General features: G+C 42.0%; 1 protein-coding gene across 3 annotated transcripts in view; it reads left to right on the plus strand.

Moving 5' to 3' along the window:
- Positions 1-2,323: 2,323 nt before the first annotated feature.
- The window catches only part of NR2C1 (nuclear receptor subfamily 2 group C member 1), a 97,167-nt gene continuing 78,955 nt past the window's right edge, over positions 2,324-20,535 (plus strand). Inside the window, exon 1 of one of the 3 annotated variants that reach the window (XM_036761503.1) lies at positions 2,324-2,577. The gene's annotated coding sequence lies outside the window, so the exon portion shown is untranslated. Of the gene's footprint in view, positions 2,578-3,029; positions 3,074-20,535 lie in introns of those variants that run through there. The other 2 variants (XM_036761506.1, XM_036761504.1) reach the window with 2 other exon arrangements.

Consider the following 20,535-nt stretch of genomic DNA (forward strand, 5'->3'; position numbering starts at 1 on the left):
AAGTAGGAAGGGACTGTGTTATGAAGGCCTTTGAATGCCAAACAATGCATTTTGTATTTGCTCCTTGTGCTGGAGCTCATTAAGTATGAGGAGATGCCTTGACAGAAAATCATGAAAAATTCCCTTGTAAAGAAATATTTCATCAAGAACTACACCCAATTTAGATAGTGAGAAATTAAGTCAACCTAAATCCCTTCAGGGTGACACACTAGCCTGGTTTCCCTGAAGGAGAAATGTCAGACCTGCCAGCACCTTCAGAACTGGGGAATTAGACATGGAGTTCTGACTGATTTCTTGTATCAGTATCTGGATACACACAACGAGAAAGCGAGTAAAACTCTTTAGTCCTTTTAAAGGAAGGAGAAAAAAAAAAGTCTGCATTCAACAAAAAGGCTGTGACTACTACATAGAACAACTCCAATCAGAGAAACCTTGTTGTCTAGAACTGAAGGGGCAAAGTAAAACTGACGGGACAGAAGTAAGTCCAAGCTGCAGAATCTTAGTCCACATCTTGACCTTTGCTACTCACTGTGTGACCTTGGGAAAGTCATCTCTCTAGCCTTCTATTTCCTCTGAAAATTTAGGGGACCAGAGTCAAACAATCAATAAGCATTTATTAAGTGCCTACTATGTGCCAGGTGCTGTTCTAAGGCACTGGGGGTGGCTGATTGCTTCTAACTCTAAATCTGCATGAATCTCTGAAAGGAGATATTTGAATGAAGAAGATATGCAAGTACACACTGGACCACACCTGAATTTTGTACAAGACAGAGCCTTATGTAGCCTGTATTCAGATGAATACATAGTCATTTAAGTGGGTTTCTTTTGCTAAACAAAAAGAAAAACTAAGACATTCCATTTATTCCTTTTGCCAATGCAAACCCAGTTATTATGGAGTCTTTTCCTTGATGTGTAAGCTCAGGTGTCATTTCTTCCTGGCCTTTCCTGATCCTAGTGCCGTCTCCCTTTTTAAAATACCTTATTTATATTTTGTTCTGTGGGTACTTGTTCCAGGGCAGCAAGGTGGCACAGTGCTAGGCCTGGAGTTAGGAAGACTCTTTTCTGAGTTTAAACCTGGCCTCAGACACTTACTAGCTAGTGTGATCCTGGGCATGTCACTTAACCCTGTGTGCTTCAGTTTCCCCACCTGTCAAACGGGCAGCAGAAAGAAATAGCAAACCACTCCAGTATCTCTGCCAAGAAAACCCCAAATGAGGTCATGGAGATTTGGGACACAGACTGAACTGTGGAAACTTGTTCCAAAAGAATGTAAACTCAAGGACAGGTTCTCTTCCCCGCCCCCCCCCCCCTTTTTATATCTTCTGCCAGGACAGTGCCTAGCCAGTAGTAGGTATTTAATGAATGCTCATTGATAGCATGTAGGCTCCTTGAAGGCAGGGCCTCTTTTTTTCCTCTATTTATATCCCCTGCTTGTTTATGGTGCCTAGATCTTAGATTCTTAATGCTTACTGACAGTAAGCTCCTTGAGGGCAACCCCTGTGTTAATTTTTGCCTTTTTAACCTCAGAGCTAGTACAATGCTTGACACAAAGCCAGAACTTTATGAATTGATTGATGGAATGTAAGCTCTCATAGTGACTGTTACAAAGTAGATAATGAATGCTTACAGATAAAATGTAAGCTCCTTGAGGGCAGAGCCACCCCCCCCCCTTATACATCCTGCTTGCATGGTGCCTAGCCAGCAGATACTTAGTGCTTACAGAGAGCATGTAAGCTCCTTGAGGGCAAGGCCTGTGTCACTTGTATAGTGCTTGGCATAATCAGAACTCAACGAATTGATTGATTGATAGAATGTAATCTCTCATAGTGATTGTTACAAAGTAGATAATGAATGCTTACAGATAAAATGTAAGCTCCTAGAGGACAGGGTCTCTTTCTCCTCCCCGCCCCCCTTTATATTCCTGTCTTGTACAGTGCCTGGCACAGTCAGGACTTAATGAACTGACAGAATGTAAGCACCTTGAGGGCAGGATCTTTTTTTCTTTTTTATCCCCTGCTTGTACGCAGTTGGTCCTTAATTACTGCTCATGTATGGAATATAAGCTCCTGGAAAGCAGTGTTCTGCCCTGCAAACCACAGGCGCCTAATAACAGTTGTATTCCGAGTATCTTCTCACCAGCGCGCACACACACGCTGCCACCAACCTCCAGCCCAGTGCGACTGCGAGTTCTGAGCCCGACCTTCGGCTCCTCCAACTGCAGTTCCCCTCCGAGGCGAGAGAGGGCGAGGCGAGATTCGGAGCGGTGCCCAGACTGCCCCCGCCCCCTTCTCTTCTCTCTCTCCCGCGAGAACGTTACTTCTCCGTCTTCGCTCGCTCTTCTCGCCCCTCAACACGCAGGCGCAAGCGGGGACGCGCACCGCGGAGCAGAGGGAGGGGTCACGAACTCTGACCTCCACCCCCCCATACCCAGGCCCCTAGCATACCCCCGCCCCCCACCCGCCTTCCTCCTCTGGGAGCCGCCCCCCTCCCTCCCAGGCTCCAGCAGCCGCCTGAGGGAGAAGAGTCTGCGCTACTCTGGCAGACGGAGTGCGTCGGTGGAGCGAGCGCGACGGGCGGGTAGGTGCCGCCGGGAGGGAGGAGGGAGCGGCGGAGGGGAGGGGGAAGGGAGCGGCCGCGCGCGGGGGGACGGGCGGGGGCGCCGCCTCCCCTCCCCCCGAGGCCTCCCAACGGTCTCTCCCCGCGCACCTCGTCGCCGCCCCGGGCGCGGGGACGGCGACGGGAGCCGGGAAGGTCCGCGGGGCCGGGCCGGGCCGGCGGGAGGAGGCGGCGGCGGCTCCTGTGCGCGCGCGTGCGCCGAGACCCGCCGACACCGAGGCCCGGCCGAACAGCCGGCTCCGGAGCAGGCCGCGCCCCCCGGGCCCAAGGGGCCGGCGCGGTGCAGGGCCGCGGGGGGAGGGGAAAGAGGTCTGCACCCCGAAAAATAAAGAATCTCGGGGCGGGGGAAGGGAGGAACGGCCCAGGGCCGGTGGATCTACCGGCCTGGGGCCCAGCACTGGGGACCGTGTTTGGAAGCCTTCCTGCAAGCTTCCTGGGTGCCGGGCTCTGCCTAATGGTAAATGGCACATCATTTACTAATGCGCCCCACTGTGTGCCAGGCACTGTGTGACAGTGAAGGAAAACGCATTTTATTAAGTCTTACTGTGTGCTGGGCTCTCCCTAATGCCAAATGGCAAAGCATTTATTAATGCGCCCTACTGTGTTACAGTGAATGAAAACGCATTTTATTACAGCTTACTACGTGCTGGGCTGTTATGATAAACGATGAAATGCCTATTAATAAACCTTAACTGTGTGCCAGGCACTTCATGACAGTGAATGAGAAGGGATTTTAATAAGACTTACTGTGTGCTGGGCACTTATTAATGATAAAGGATAAAGTATTCATTAATAGGCTTTACTGTGAGCCAAGCAGTAGTGAATAAATAATAGTGAATGAATAAGGATTTTTGATATTGTCTTACTATGTTCTGTGCTCTTAGTAATGGTAAATGAAAAAGCATTTATTAATAAACCTTACTGTGAGCCAGGCACTTGATAATGAATGGGAAAGTTATTTTATTGATAAGCCTTACTGTGTGCAAGGTACATGATGATGAATTTAAAAGTATTTTATTAAGCCTTACTATGTGCCAAATATAAAAAAAATGTTAAGTCCTACTGTGTGCCAAGCACTTAATAACAAGGAATAGAAAAGTGTTTTTTAAGCCTCACTGTGTGCCAAATACTTGGTAACAAGGAATGATAAAGTATTTATTGAGCTTAATAGCAAGTAAAAAGACATTAAGCCTTATCATGTGCCAGTCAATAATAATGAAGGAAAAAGCATTTCTTAATCTTACTATGTGCCAAGCACCTAATAATAGTAAATGAAAAACCATTAAGGCTTGCTAGATTTCAAGCCCTTAATAATGCTCATTGGTAAGTGGTCTTAAGGAAGAAAGAAAAGGAAGAAAGTGCTAGCAAGACCTGAATTCAGGTCCCACCTCTTGACACATAACTGACTGTGTTGACCCTGGGCAGGTCATTTAAAGTCTCAGGGCTCTAGCGCTGACTGAGACCTGAAAGCTTCAGAAAAAGTCCTGTTCTTCTTGTGTTGATGGATCATATCTCTACAGCCAGAAGGCACTGGGAAACTGCCTGGTCCATTTTTTCAGAGAAGGAAATAGACCCAGGGAAAAGAGTCTTCGCGATTATCCACAAAGTTTGATTTCCTTTCCTACAGCTAAAGGGAAGAGCCAGTCATTTGTTCTTCTCCCAGTCCAGTGAGACATAGTGTGAGCATGGCATGCCATAAGCCAGGAGGCCAAGCCCAGAGAATATGGGAACCAGTTGAGGTTTGAAATAAGAAGAAAGAAGCTATGGCCATCAGCCCCAGCTGTCTTTTTCCTAAACTCTGACTTCTGTCTCAGTTGATTTTAGAGAAAAGGGGGGAAGGAAGGAATTTGGAGGAGGAGTGATCAGACGGAAAGGAGGAAAGAGAAAAGGCAGCTTCTGGTATCAGCATAGAAGTGGGAGAGAGTTTCTCCTCCTCACTCCTCAACCTTCCAAAAGTAGGACTTCATCTCCAAAAAAAAAAAGAAAAATAAAACTCATTAGATCCGAAATAGGTCCTGGCCTCATAGCTCTATTCTCAGATGTCAGTTCTTCACCTGGATCTCCCTGTATTAATAAAATCACAGATCTGGTCCCCACCCTGCCTCCAAAAACAATTCTGTATTGCTCAGCATACATTTTTGCATTTGATCTTGATCACAGCCCTATCTAGTAGGTTCCTTAGGTACTCATTTTCCCCATTTTACACATGAGGAGATTGAGGCTGAAAGGTGGTAACTTGCTCATGGTCATACAACTGTAAGTGTCAGAGCAGGTCTCCTGACTTCCAGGTCAAGTGGTGTATCTCCCACTACGACAGCTTTGAAACAGCTTAAGTTGTCTTTTAGTCTGAAGCAAGTAGGTCAGCAGTCAGCAAACCAACTGGAAATGGAGAGCAAAAGCCTTAAAGGACATATTTGGCTCCTTTAGATGGTTTTTTTAATCTTATTTTTATTTTTACATTTTATTTTTATATCCTGTTCATTTCTAAATAGGTCTTTTCTTTTCTCCTACCCAGTCAGTGGTTCTTCCAGTTGTAAAGTTATGATATATAAGATTTTGTGTCATGCTAGGATGTAGGTGGCACATAATTTGCTTCTTTGAGATAGAGTATATGCAAAATGCATTAAAACCTTCAGCTGTTATAGAAATATCTAGCTTTTATTATTTTGTTATCTATACATGTTAGATTGTAGGTACTGAAGGTAGATTTTTTTTCTCTGTTCACTGAATCACATGGAATCTAAAGCTGGGAGGGACCTATGAGACCATTTAATTCCACTTCTGTCTTAACAGATGAGGACCTGGGGTCTAAGCATTAAGTGACTTGGTGCTAATTGGTAGAACTGGGGTACAAACCCAGGTCCTCCAAATTCGTATCCAGCAAGTAAAATGGTACAAATTATTTCATGCTAACTTCAGGCTCTTCCTTGAAAATGTTTCTTTTAAGGATACAGTTGATTATAGCACGTAAGTTATTATTAAATGCCTTCTATATGACAAATTGCTACGAAGCAGTAGTGAGCATGGCTATAGGAAAGATGCTGACAGAAGGGCAGCGGTCCCTGGCAGCATAGAGTTGGTGAGACAGCTTACGTACTTCCTAGTGTGTTAGACCTGGGAGGATCTCCAGAGGTGGTCTAGACCAAAAGTTTCACTCCTCATCATTTTAATTCTTCTATTTCCACTGTTTAATCCCCCTAATGAGACTAGTACTGGATGATTGCTACGAAGTTGGGTTGGAAGAGGTGAAATTTATTTCATTTCTTGATAAATTCTGAAGAGATTTGTTGAACAAAGGATGGAGGCATCTGCTTCTACAGCAGCCCTCCTATGTGAACAGGTGGTGGACATTGCCCTGATAGGACTCTTTCTGCTCCCAGCCTGGGTTCTTTAGGGACTTCAGTCATTCTCCCTCAGCCCTACTTGGGGGTGGGATGGGATGGGGTGAGTGATGGAAATTGCCTTTCCCTATCAACTCTTGCTCTCCAGTGCTGCACAGCTTCTAAAATGAGGAGGTTTTTCTGTCCACTTGTACATAAGCTGCTGCTGCTGCTGCTACTACTACTACTACCAGTACTAGTACTACTACTACTTGCCCTCTATGTTTTGCTTTAAAGCTTGCAAAATGCTTCACATATATTATCTCACTTGAGATTTGGGTCTTACTATAGAGGTGTGTGGCAGTTTTGGTGTGTTTTTGGCCAGGACCTGTGATACTGATTGATATTGCTAACAAGGAACTCCCTCTGCCAGTGCAGATTGGTACCTGCTCTGCAACTGATTGTCCTGGAGGTTTCCTGGGGCCCAGAGAAGGCTAGTGATTTGTTCAGGGTCACACAGCCAGCCTTCTGTCAGTGGTAGGACTTGAACTCAGATTCCTGATTCTAAAGTCAGCACTCTGTCCATTATTCCACACTGCCTCTTGTGAAGCTTCTTGTTTTTACTGATAGAGACCCCATTTTACAAATTAGGAACCCGATGCTTAGAGAGGTTAGTGATTTGTTCAGAACCATGTAGTTAGTAACTGTCAGAGGCTTGTTTCTAACTGAGGTATGCCTCTATCTTTAATGCTTGATGACCCTTGGCCAATAAAATTCCTTTGAGCAACCATAGCATGACTGATATTTTCCTATTTCCCATTTCTTGGGCAACCTGGCATTAAAGTCCACTTTAACTTCTATATTATTACTTTAATCTCATTCTTTTGGGTTTCATCTCACCCTCCTTGAGTTTGTTGGCTGGGGGAAAAGTGACATTCCTATGGCACAGATCTGATCATATCACTCTCCTACTCAGTAAATTTCAATGGCTCTTTGTTATCTCTAGGGTCAAATATTTGTTTGACATGTAACAGCCTAGATCCAACCTACCTATTTAGCCTTATTACATTTTACTCCCTTTCACTCACTGAATGGCCAACCAAACTGACTTACTTGCTGTCTTCTCCCTGCGCTACCTCAAGTTGCTTTCTGATGCCTCCTCAGACTTTCCTACCTCTTCCTCACCTTGCTGGACTCAGATTGACCTTTTCCTTCCCTCAAACCCCACCCCCTGCCAGAGGGAACCCAGAATCGCTCTTGCCCTCTGACCTGGATGGCCATTCTCCCCTGCCCAGTTGCAGTGGGATGGTTCCCTCTAGCTGAAGCACTCCAAACTGCGGTGCCTTTGTTTTCAGCCCTGCCACTGAACTTTCCTATAAGTGGTGTCTCTCTCAATTAGAGTGGAAGCTCCTTGAGAAGAGGAACTGTCTTTTTTGTTTGTTTGCATCTTCAGTGTTTTATAAGTTCTTTTTCAGTCATTCCTTCTCACAACTCCATCTGCTGTTTCTGTGTCTTTTCGGGAGCTGTCTGGAATACATTCCTTCCTTACCTGCCTCTTAGAATGCTTAGTTCCTTCAAAGTTCAGTTTCAGCACCCTCTTCTTTCTGAATAAGTCAATTCCTGATCCCCTTAGTTACCGATTTCTCCATTACTCAAATTACCTTGTATTTATTTTGTATCTACCTGTATATACATGTCTTCCCTGCATAATGTAAATTCCTTGAGGGGAGGGATTATCTCACTTTCCTCTTTGTATACCCAGCACCAAGGACAGTGCCTGGCATACATATATATAGTATGTATAGGTGTATACATGTATGTGTACAGATATGTCTTTATTGCTTTAATAAATGCATATCAGTTGCTCTGTTGGGAAATAAACATTGGGTCAGCTGCTTAAAAGGTAGTTTCACCTCCCATAGTGTATCACACTGAGTTTGGAGCATATCCCACTGTACTACACTAGCTCTATAGCACATTTCACCAGAATTCTTTTTCTGTACATCCCTTCCCACAACTCTTACTATCCAGATATCTCTAGATTTTAAGAATGTTCTATACACACACTCACCTCATCTCCCTATTTCAGTCAGTGGTTATAATAGCAATTTGTGAGTAGGACAGTGAATACCAACACTTGGATGACACCTTTTAATTAGATTTCAAAACTCCTTTTCCTTCTTTAACCCTTCCCCTAATGTGGCATGTATTTATACCAAACTTTAAAGCATTTTCAAATTACTTTTCTTTGGAGAATATTCTAAATGCTCTCGGAAAATTTTGGAAACTAATTGGAAAATCAGGTTTGGGAATTACTGAGTTCTGTGAGGAAAAACTGAGAAAGCTTTTGACCTAGCTTTTAAAAGACTTATGCCTTGTGGTACAGGAATTCTTTTATAAGAATGACAGGAATTTTTGTGCCCTTTAATAGAGGATTTATGGTAAGCCTTGAAGTGAGAGAGAGGTCAGTTTTTAGGTCAGGCTGAATAAAGCATTTTGCTAATGACTTTTATAAGATACTTTTTCGGCCTGTGGGCATCTGCTTACTTCTCTGTTGAGAAAGAGTTAACTGATGCTCTGGGTTAGTGGAACATAAATAACAAGATAGATTTTCTTCAATGGACGAAACAGGAGCAAAACTGCAAGTGCTGGTTCAGGCTGGAGGAAAGCAGCTGGATAAGGTCGTCCATGTTCTCTGGTTTTTTAATTCCTCTGTTGCCTCAGTATGATTTCTTTTAACTTCATTCTTCAATACTTAGTTACATGTTTTGCAGCAAATATTGAAGCACCAAAGGTAGATGTATGTAAGAGTGATATAGAATAATATTAACATCAGTCTAATTATGAGAGCAATTTTTCTACAAATGGTAGAGTTGCATTGCAAAAACATTTCAGGATGAATAGCTAGGTTTTGTTTTTTTCTTAGAGTAGTCACTTTATCAAGCCAATAAGATGAGGTTTCTGCCCTTATGAACTAGGAGGGGAAATAAGACTTGTCCACTTATACCATAATTAAAGTACAAGGCAGAAAATGAAAGTGCATTTTGTTTGGAACTTTCCTTTGGATTGATCATATTCTGCCTAGAGCTAGGCGGGGCTGGAGGATGTTTGGGATTGATAAGCATTATCAGAAAAAGTGGTGTTCAAATCTTAAGAGATAAAGAGACTTGGAGGTCATTTCAGTACAATACTCATTTTACAGATGATGAAAAGATGGGCCTTGCAGGATGGATAGGAATCACACATGGTGGAAAGGGCCAAGGGAAGATATAATTGGCAGAGGAAACAGGGTGAACCAATCAGTGGGAAAGCACATAATACATTTGAGGAAGGAAGAACATAGCATTTTAGCTGCAGCTATGGTGTATGCTGGGTAGTAAGTAGTAAAATTAAAGCTGGAAAGGTAGTTGAAAGCAGATTGCCTTGGGCTTTGAATTGCAGGCTAAGTATTCTGGATTTTATTTGGTAGATAATGAAAATGTATGTATTTGGTTTGGGAGGATAAAAGGGGGTATTGGTTAACTTGATAAGAGCTGTATTCAGAAAGATTAATTTGGCTGTAGTCGATAGATAATTAGACTGTTAGAGTAATAGAAAGGTGATGAGCATCAGAACTCTGGTCGTCATTGTGGGAATAGTAAGGAGAGAGATTTAAGAAGTAAAAACAGTATAGTCCTATGCAGATGTTCTCACTTGACAGACATAGAAACTTTTTTAAAAAATTACTTCTGTATGTTCCTAGTCTTCCTGTGATAGAGAATTGCTACTACGAAGGGATTAGTTCTTTTTCACCAGCAACTCTGCCAGAAGAAAAGCTCTGGGTCACTCAGCCTTGAAAGCTTTCCACCAATTTAACGCAATTAGACACACTTGGAATGATGTGGTCAGGCACTTTGCCCATAAAATCTTTCGACAGGACTTTAATGGTTTCCATTGAAAACTGGGCTTTTGTAACCTTGTTTATTTACAAATATTTGGTGTTTTTAATCATCATCTATCCTCTTCTTCTGCCCGCAGCCATTTGGCCCTTTTCTTTTTTCACCACATTCATATTCTCCTCCTTTCAACCCATTTAGTTGTCTTCACTATTATCAACAAATACTAAGCATGCTTCTAGTGACTCCCTCTCTCTTCTAGGATAAAATACAAACTCCTCTGGGCATTTAAGGCTGCTTCATAGTCAAACTGGCTTCCTTGTACCTGGGCTGGGCCATTCCACTTCCTGTTTCCCTGGGCTTAGTTCCTTTCAGGACCTGCTTCTGTTACTTCCTATAAAGGGGCTTTTGTTTCTTCTAGTTAGTGTCCCCCCCACCCACCTTGACACAAACATTACATATATCACAAGATGAATTGTTGATGGATACTAAGATCAAACTTATAGTCTTCATTAGGAATTTCTTCAAAGAGAATAATAATAAAAGATGAAAAAGATAATAAAAGAAAAATACCATAATAAAAAAACTAATAAACTAAAAGAAAAAAATATAATGAAAAAAGATAATAAAATAATAAAAGATAATAAAAATAAAATAAAATGAAAATAAAATAAAAATAAATTTTTATATGAAGGGGAGAATGAAGAAGCAAGTTATCTCAAAGATCATTCATGGGGACCTAATCTGAATAGGGAGATGGACAGGACCTTACAGTTAAGATATGTCATTTTGTCCTCAAAGTATTTGATAGTATCCTAAAAGTAAATTGTGGCGATTGTGTAACCAAGTACATCACATTTCCTTACTTCAGGAAGGGGGTGGGGTGGAGTTGAGAATTGGTGCTGTAGGAAAAGTTAAATCTTTGAATTCTGTTTTTATCTTTACCCATTCCCTTCCTTCTATTGATCTATAGAAGTGGTGGAATACCTAACAATTTTCTGTTAAAAAAGTTTAAAAGCTTTTAAAAATTGATGTGTTTTAATCACCTTCATTTGTTATTATATCTTTGGTCCTCCCCTCTTCATTTTATGAGCCATCTCATGTCATAAAGGAAAAAGAAGAGATTGGGAGAGAGCAGTTCAACAAAACTCACTCATGTTAACTAAGTCTAACAATATTTTACTGCCATGGTCCCCAGCCTTGACAAAGAAGGGAGGGAGGGACATTTTCTCAGCTTTTCTCCGTTGCCAAGCTTGGTCAATATAAAAAAACCAGAATATAAAACTTAGTTATTTTTTCTTTCCATTTACATTGTTGTATATTTTACTTGGTATATATTGTTTTCTCGGTTTTTCTTACTTCACTTTGCATCAATTCTTACGCATCTCTTATTCTCATTTTCTTTTTTTTGTTTGTTTTTTGGCAGGGCACTTGGGGTTAAGTGACTTGCCCAAGGTCACACAGCTAGTAAATATGTCAAGTGTCTGAGGCCGGATTTGAACTCAGGTTTTCCTGACTCCAGGGCCGGTGCTCTACTCACTGCTCCACCTAGCTGCCCCCACCACCTCTTATTCTTAATATTCATTTCTTAGGGCTTGTTATATGCATGTACCATGATTTGTTTCTGTCTACTTAGTTTCCAATTCTGGGTTGCTACAAAAAAGACTGCTATAAATATTTTGAGGGATATGGAATCTTTCTTAACTTTCTTTGACCTCTTTGACCTCTATGCTATGCCTAGCAGTGAGATCCCCTGGGTGAGCATGGACCTTTTAGTCACTTTTAAAGAAAATGTCAAAAAACTGCAGACTGAGACAGGAGAATAAAGGAGTGAGAGCAGTAGTTTCAGTAGAGTAGTGGGGTTGGAAGCCAGATTGCAAGGATACAAGGTTTAATTCAACAAATATTAGGTGTCCACTGTGTTTAAAAATCTGTGTTGGGGTTCAGGAATATGTTGACAAAAATGAAAGCCTCTCCCATAAAGGAACTTAGATTTTATAGGGAGGTTACTACAAGGCAGACATACTTGTTACATACAGAGTTATCTAAGATCAGCCTGGGGATGGGGGAAGGGTTGATAGGAATTAGGAAAGGCCTATGTGTAAGGGTTGATGAGAGCCATTAGAAGCAAGAATTCTACCAGGGAAAGAAGCTAGGAATTGCCTGGTGGAGGTAAGAAAAGGAGGAGGCCCCAAGCATGGAAGAGACGTGAGAGATGGAATGTAGTGGATGGGGACAGGCAGTTTGGGTTAGAACCAAATGCATGAAGAGTATGATAGGTATGAGAAGAGAAAGGCAGGGAGGAGCCATGATAAAAAGCCAGTCAAAATTTTGGTTTTTTTTAGCTTATTTTTTAAAAAATCCATATAGGTAATTTTACCTCTTCAACTTCCTTTGGGTTTCAATTTCCTTTTAGCCATTTGTGTCCTTATTATCCCTGGTCTAAAGTTTGTTCTTTTCTTTTCCCTGGGAAGACATATGAACTGAAGTACAGTGAAGTAAGCAGAACCAGAACACTGTACACAGTAACAGCTACTCTGATCAGTACAGTGATCCAAGACAATTCCAAAGGACCTATGATGAAAAATGTTCTTCACCTCCAGAGGGAAAACCGATGAACTCTGATTGAAGCATATGGCTTTTCACTTTATTTTTCTTGCTTTTCTTTGGCAACATAGCTAAAATAGAAATATGTTTTGCATGACTTCACATGTATAACAGGTATCTTATCGTTTGCCTTCTCAGTGTGGGGGGGAGGGTATGGAAGGAGGGATAGAATTGGGAACTCAAAATAAAAAAAATGAATGTTAAAAATTAATAAAGTAACATTTTTAAAAATATTTCTTTTATTAGAGAATGCAGGCAAAATGAGAGTTGAGGCATTGGGGATACAAGTGTAAAGAATAAATCAAGGGGCTTACATTCTTATGTGAGATAAGATGTGTGTGCAGAATAAATATAAAGTAAAGAAATACAAATATATGCAAAGTAGCGAAATACAAGGCAGTAGCTAGGCAGGGCAGGGGAAGGGGGACAGGAGGGAGGACTATTAGGAAAAGCTTCATGCAGAAGATGGTACTGAACATGCATCTGAAAGGAATAGGGGAACTCTGAGGTTGAGGTAAGGAGGGAGTGAATACCAGGTGTTAGGTAAAGTCGAGGCAAAGGTATACAGATGGAGAAAGTCTGTCCAAAATGGATCTCATTATCTTTCTTCCCCAAACCCGCCTCTCTTCTTCATTTCCTATTTCCTTTGAGGCACAGGTCTTCCTTGCAGCCACCAGTGTTCTCAGTTTCAACTCCTTGCCCTCCCAGGACAGTATACCCAAGTTGACAAGTTTCACCTCCACATTTTTTGTTGTGTATTCCCCTACTCTACTCAGGCCAACAGCCTAGTTCAGGCCCTCATCACCTCTTGCCTGGACTTCCTACTTAGGATTCTAGCCTCAACTTTCTCCTCCCTAATAAATCTTCCACAGAGCTGCCAAAGTGATTTTTCCAAAGCCCAAGTGTGACCATGACAGTCTCCTGCCCAGTAAACTTCTCAGAGGTTTGCTATTCTGAGATCAAAGACAAAATTCATTAAGGTCATAGGCATATAGTTGGATAGGCCTTAGAGGTGATCTAGTCAAACTGCCTCCTTTTACAGGGGAGTAAACTGAGGTTCAGAGAGTACAGGTGACATGCCCAAGGTTACACATCTCACAAGTGGCAGAGTTCTCATTTGAACAAAATCTGTCTTAAAGTCCATCAGACTTTCCACTGTGCTCATCTTGCTTTTCTACTTCCTAGCCTGGAATGAGATTCCCCTTCACTTCTCCCTCTTCAAATCCCTAGTTTCCTTCCAAGCTTATCTCAAACACTACCTCCTTTGAACAGTTATTTTTCAAAATTATCTTTTCTTCGAACGGACAAGCACTTTCTTTCTCTCCTCTGGGTGAATAATTTTTTTAAAAAGCAGAAAATTCATAACAAATATGCATAGCTAAGCGAAAAAAATCTTGCAGTGACCATGTTCAAAACAGTGTCTCATTCTGCATTTTAAGTCCATCTCCTTTCTGGCAGCACATACCTCCTGTTCAGATCTCTGGAGTGGTGCTTTGTTTGCATTGATCAGTTGTAAAGACTTTCAGAGTTGTTGGTCTTTATATTGTTGTCAGATATCTCCTCCAACATGAGGCCTCTCTTGATTCTCTCCTATGTGCTGCTGCAGGCTGCTCCCTTGAGTATAATCTGTGTATTCTTAGGTGTACCCCGATGAAAGATCAAGTCCTCCAGGAGAGATGCTCTTTGACTTAAGTCTTTGTAACTACTGCTGTGAACTGGGAATATATGCTAAGTGCCTTTTTTGGTTGACCGATCTTAGATGCAGTAGGAATCCACCAGGGAGTTTTGAGCAGGAGAGTGATATAGTCAAATAGGTGTTTTAGGAAAAGTACATTTGACAGCCATGTTAAGGATGAATTGGAAGAGAGAGAAGCAAAAAGACTGGTTGGTGGGCTTGTTGCAAGAGTCGGAGTGCCCTGCACTTGAGCAAAGGTGTGTGATTGGAGAGGGAGGGAATGAGCATTTATATAGTGCCCACTGTGTGGTAGGCTTCAGACATTTACTAGATGTGTGACCTTGGGCAAATCACTTTACCTCTGTGTTTGCCTAGGAAGCAGTTGTGTGGCTCAGTGGATAGAGTGTTGGGCCTGGAGTCAGGAAGACCTGAGTTCAAGTGTGACCTCAGACACTTACTAGCTATGTGACCCTGGACAAGTCACTTAACCTGTTTGCCTTAATCCACTGGAGAAGGAAATGGCAAACCAGTATGTGTGCCAAGAAAACCACATGGACAGTATGGTCCCCAGGGTCTCAAAGAGTCGGACACGATTGAATGACAGAACGACTATAATGTGATAGGCCTCTACACTATTATTTATCCCCAGTTTATAGTCAAGGAAACTGAGACAGGCAGTGGGTAAGTGGCCTGCCTAAGGTCACAACTAACAAGTGCCTTAAACCATGTTTGAACACAGGTCTTCCTGTCTCCAGGACCAGGGCCCTATTCACTGTGCCCTTTAGCTCCTTGTACATGGAGACTGATACAAAATGGGTAGTGAAAGATAACAGTGTAATGAACCAGGCTTTATTGAATGGAAAACTTCAAAATTGATTACATCTTGATCAGTCAGTCAGTAAACATTTATTAAACACCTACTGTGTGCCGGACACTATGGGGATACAAAAGAAGCAAAAGACAGCATCAACCTAAAGGAGCATACAATCTAAGGGGGGGAGACATTGTGCAAACAAATACATACAAAGTGAGCTACATACAGGATAAATAATAATAAAATGAGAAGAGGGGGAGCACTGGAATTTAGAGGGAGTGGGGAAGGCTTTCTGTAGAAGGTGGGATTTTGTTTTGGAAGCCAGGGAAGTCAGTAGTTGGAGTGGAGGAAGGAGAGCATTTCAGTAAGGGGGACAGCCAGAGAAAGTGCCCAGAGCGGAGAGATGGAGGGAATAGCCATGGGGCCAATATCACTGAATCAAAGAGTATGTGTTGTGTTGGAGAATAAAGTGTAAGAAGACTGGAAAAGTCAGAGGGCAGTAGGTTATGAAGGGCTTTGAATGCCAAACAAAACATTTTGTATTTGCTCCTGGAAGCAATAGGAAGCCACTGGAGTTTATGGAGGTGGGGTAGGGGAGATAATCAGACCTGAGCTTCAGGAAAATCATTTCAGTGGCATATGGGGAAGAAGGAGAGAGCAAGGAGACAAGATCTTGTCACACTTGAATTTACAAAACCAGGTAACTAGAAAGACGGTGATGTCTTTAATAAAGCAGGGAAATTTAGAGGGGGATGGGTTTGGGCAGAAATAGGAGCATGTGAGCTATGGTTTCGCAGATACTTGGTAACATGAGGCTGGAGTTGAGGAGGAAATTATTTGGAAGTCATCTGTAGAAAAATGCTAATTATACCCATGGGAGCTAATGAGATTACTGGGAGGGAAGGCAGCCCAGGATAGAGGTTGTAGGATGCCCACACTTAGTGACATTTGTATGCCTGTATAAGGGGGTGCTCTCGGTACTATGGTTCTGATTTTAATAGCCAGATCTTAGAGTGCTTATAGTGCTGGAGCAACTATGCTGAGGCACAAGTAGCTTCATAAGATGGAATGGCAGAAAAATGCTTTTAGCCACCGGTTTAGTGAAAGGCATTAGTTTTTCTTAATGAAAAGTGCCTCAGGTGCTTAAGTAATTGATCAGTTATACATATGGCTTATGTCAGCACCACAGTTATCTGTTGCTGACTACTGTCTTTTATTGCTGATCTGCTATAAATCTTTCCCAGAGGACTTCGCTCTATCCCACCAAACTTACATCCTTATTTATTTGTCTCTGAATGTGTCTACATGGTAGGTCAGAAGCCACCTTTTGGAGATGAAAAATTCTCATTGATGACTGTGTGGGAAACATTTAATTGCAATTAACCTAATTGTTAATGTATACTATATTATTAATCATAGGGTCATAAATTTAAAGCTGGAAGATAATTTAGAGATCAGACCATTCATTGGCTCTGGTTCCTGCCGGACCCCTGAAGCTAACCTTTGTGGAGAAGGGGCCCACCATGCCTGCTACCAATAGTAACAACCAGCCAAGTGCCATGCTATGGCCAGGCCCAACAACTGTGAGGATGGCATCTGCCCCCTCTCCCTCCCAGCCCCCGCAGCTGTTGCCCAGGGGAATAACCTTATGAACACTCAGCTGGGCATCCATTTCTGCTACAATTACTGCAGACTCTTCCCCACAAAAGTCCTTGGCACTGCCCTGTGTGCCAGCATCAGAAGTGGACGTGGTTTCGTCAGTGGAAATGACATCAAAGAAGACAGATTGCCATCTGTTTTCCTGCTGTGCCCAAAGGACCAGGCATCCACTTAGTTGCCATCTGTCCCTAAAGCATCTCTGGCATCAGTGCCTTTCTCCACTCACCACCTCACTTCTCTGGACTTGTTAGTAGCCTCTTCAGTGCTCCTCTGGCTCTTGCCTCCTTCTACATAGCTTCCAAAATAATCAGGGTGCAGGTGTGCCCTTGTCACTCCCTGCTCAGAAACCTTCAGTGGTTCCCGATTTAATCTGACCTCTTTGAAGGCACTCCCATCCCCCTTTCCATCCATACTTCCTTATCAGTCATCTTTTCAGTCACACTGAGGTGTTTGTTCCCTGTTCTTGAGCTCACCATTCCAATGGCCACCACCTTCATTTGTGCTGTTTATTAATTTATTCAGCAAGTAATTATTAAGCACCTACTAGGTGTCAGCCACTGTGTTAGGTTCTGGGACTGCAAAGGCAAAAATAAAACAGTATTTCCTTGAGGAAACAGCTTGTGTTCTCCGGATTGCTCCCTTGTTCCCTTCACTCCCTAATTCATGTTAAACAAGCTGTGTTTGTATTCTCCCAGCATAATTGCCCCTGAAGACAGAGATTGTTTTATTTTTATGCCCTAACACATATCTAGGTCTAGTGCATAGTAGGCACTTAAAAGTTTAATTATATTGACTCCAGTAATAGAGTTGGAGGAACCTCATCAGCTAGGGGATTCTACCGTTTACCTGAAGCACGTTTCCTATCTCCATAGCATCCTGGAAAAGTAGCCCTCCAGCTTCTAGAATCCCCCTCATGTTACTGGTTTGGAAGATCTTTGTTGGGTTTCTGTGCCTTTATAGGCACCATTCCTTGTACCACATTTCTACTGATTTTCACTTTTCAGCAATGAGTGTTGATAGAGGAAACTGTATAATTGAGTGTAACTTGTAAAACAATGTAGTGTTTCAGTAATAAAATAGGACTTTCTGTAACATCTTCAGAAGCCTAAAAGTGACTTATACACATAGTATAAAAATTTGTCTGGTTGCCAGATTCCAAAGCTCTAATCTCCTCCCTTACAGAGAGAATTTTGCTGTGTTTCTGTATTTCTGGACTACAAATTGTAGATAGACAGTTTAGATTCATTTTGTGGCATTAATTCAGTAGGTGCCATTTTCAGTGTAATAATCTCCTAAGTAATATCCTATCCTCCAAGTCTTACCCTTTTTTAATTCATCATTTACAATTTTGCCACCTTAGTCATTTTGCAAACCCATAGCTCTGATTGACACTCCTTTACTCAGAAGCCATTAGGGCTTCCCCATTCACTGTCAAATAAAATTAAAACTCCTTGTGAGGAGCCTTGAATGCCAACCCAACCCAGCTTCAACATCATTTTCTGACTTTGACTCCCTCTCATTTCATTTTCAGTAGCATCTGACTTTTTGTGGCTCCATTTGGATTTTTTTTTTTTTTTGGCAAAGATACCGAAGTGCTTCGCCATTTCCTTCTCTAGCTCTTTTTACAGATGAGGAAACTGAGGAAAACAGAGTTAAGTGACTTGCCCAGGGTCAGTCACACAGCTAGTTAGTGTCTGAGGCTGGATTTGAACACAGGTCTTCTGGACTCCAGGCCCAGTACTCTGTCGACTGAGCCGCCTAGCGCATTACCTCCCATCAAATGCCGTGTTCCCGCTGAAGGGGATTAGACACCAGTCCCTGTTCCTTATCTGTTTACCTTTGCTGACACTGTTCCCACTTTCCTAGCACTTTGCCTAGGCTAATCCTATGAATTTAACTCAGTCTGTTTTGTACTATACAAGTTTGTGCATATCTTATTTCCCTCATTTTGTCATAAGCCCACTGAGGACAAAGACCTGTCATCTTTGTATCCCCAGCCCTTAATTCAGTGCCTTGCCTCTTGTTGGAAATTAATATACCTTGATTGTTGTTGAATTGAATCAGTAGGTGTGGGAGGGGGAAAATCCCTAAACCCAAGGCGGGATAAGATGTTTAAGGTTTTAATATTTATCTTAGGAATAAAACTTGCTATTACATGAATAGATGTATTTTTAAAGAATAAGGAAGACAATAATGGGTGGAATTTGTGAAAAGAAGTTCTAGACCACTTGCTATACCCCTGCAGAAAGTAGTAGTACTTGTTAACGCATCACTAGCAAGGAAACCTCCAAAAGGTGTACAGGATAGGAATCAAATGCTTTCACCCCAGGTGAACAATCAGTATTCCAACAGTGAAAGGTGGTTGTTTTTTTTTTTTCCCCAGAGTAGAGGAAATGTTACCCACCACTGTTACCAATCAGTAAATACTGGTTGAATGAGGGCCCAGCAAATACTGAATTACGGGTGAATTTGGAGGAAACTTTTTAAAGGAAAAATTGCTAGGATTCTGTGATTGGCTACATGGGGGACTAAGACAGCCCACTCCAAATTATGGTTGTAAGTTTTAGAGAGGAGAAAAATGATTTGAATTTGATAGCAGAGTGCTGTCTCTGAAGTTGTCTAAATATTGCATTTTGGAATGTGCTTATGCAAATGCTCTTGAAAACTGAGATCACTTGGATTAAGGAGGTGGAAGGCCTAAAGCCTAGCCTCACCATTTCTAGCTACTCTCCAGGGAGTGTCTTCGCCCCAATAATGCTTCTAGAAGGCATTTTTCCCCAGCTTTCTAAAACTGCCTTGATCTCAGGGCCTTGTAGAAGTGCCTTGTTTACTATAGACACTTGAAAAGCCTGGCTACCAGTGGGCCAGGATAGATGGCTTTTTTCAAGTATTTGAAGGGCTATCTGGAAAGGTATAGCTGTTGGAGTTATGAATTAGTCCAACTTTTCTGGAGAATAATTTGGAACTATGCTAGGAAAGTAACTGAATTTTTCATCCCATTTTGACTTAGAGATATTGTTAATGAGCGTATATTTCAAGGATGTCATAAAGGCAACTATCAGTATCACTATGTGCCAGGCAGACGTAGATAGATAGAAACATACAAATATGGTGAGGTGGAGCAGTGAATACAGCACCAGTCCTGGAGTCAGGAGGACCTGAATTCAAATGTGGCCTCAGACACTTAACACTTACTAGCTCTGTAACCTTGGGCAAGTCACTTAACCCCGATTGTCTTGCCTCCCCCCTCCGAAAAAAACAAAACAAAATGTGTATGTGTGCATATAAATATTTATATCAGTATTTTCTGTGGCAGCAAAATAAAAAACCCTAGAAATAAAGTGGGTGCCTATTGGTGAGGGGATTTCTGAAGAAATTATAATAGATGAATGTAATGGGACATCATTGATGCTACAGTGTTCTAAACAACAGGCATCAATACATTTTAAAAAACAGGACAGTGGAACAAGTTCCAAGGCAGATTTTTGCACATTATGACAGACTTTGCATCTCATTCCTGGAATGTACTCTTTCTTCATCTCATTTTAGAATCCTTAGCTTCCTTCAAGGTTTATCTCATGTTCCAGGTACCTTCTAAGGGAGAATTTTTATAATCTGACTGAGTGTTAGTACATTTTTCTTTCTCAAGTCACCTTGTATTTACTCAGCCATTGTGTACATGTTAGATAGAATTTCACCACCCCTAAGGTAGGGGCTGCTTTTGCCACTTCTGTCCTCAAGTCCCTAAGCCCTAGTATTGTGCCTTGTACAATACAGTAGGTGCTTAATGACTGTTGGTTAGATCAAATTGAATTCGAGCCCTCTAGCACTGGAGGAAGATGTGCTGTGGAATAGTGAGTTCCTTGTCCCTGAACGTGTTTAGGTACTGGCTGATGGCACACCAACCTCTCATTTGTGGTCAGTATTCCTCTAGGAAGGGAGGTTGGCTTAGATGTAGCTTTATAGCCC

The sequence above is a fragment of the Trichosurus vulpecula genome, chromosome 5 (assembly GCF_011100635.1).
Source record: "Trichosurus vulpecula isolate mTriVul1 chromosome 5, mTriVul1.pri, whole genome shotgun sequence".
Lineage (NCBI taxonomy): Eukaryota > Metazoa > Chordata > Mammalia > Diprotodontia > Phalangeridae > Trichosurus > Trichosurus vulpecula.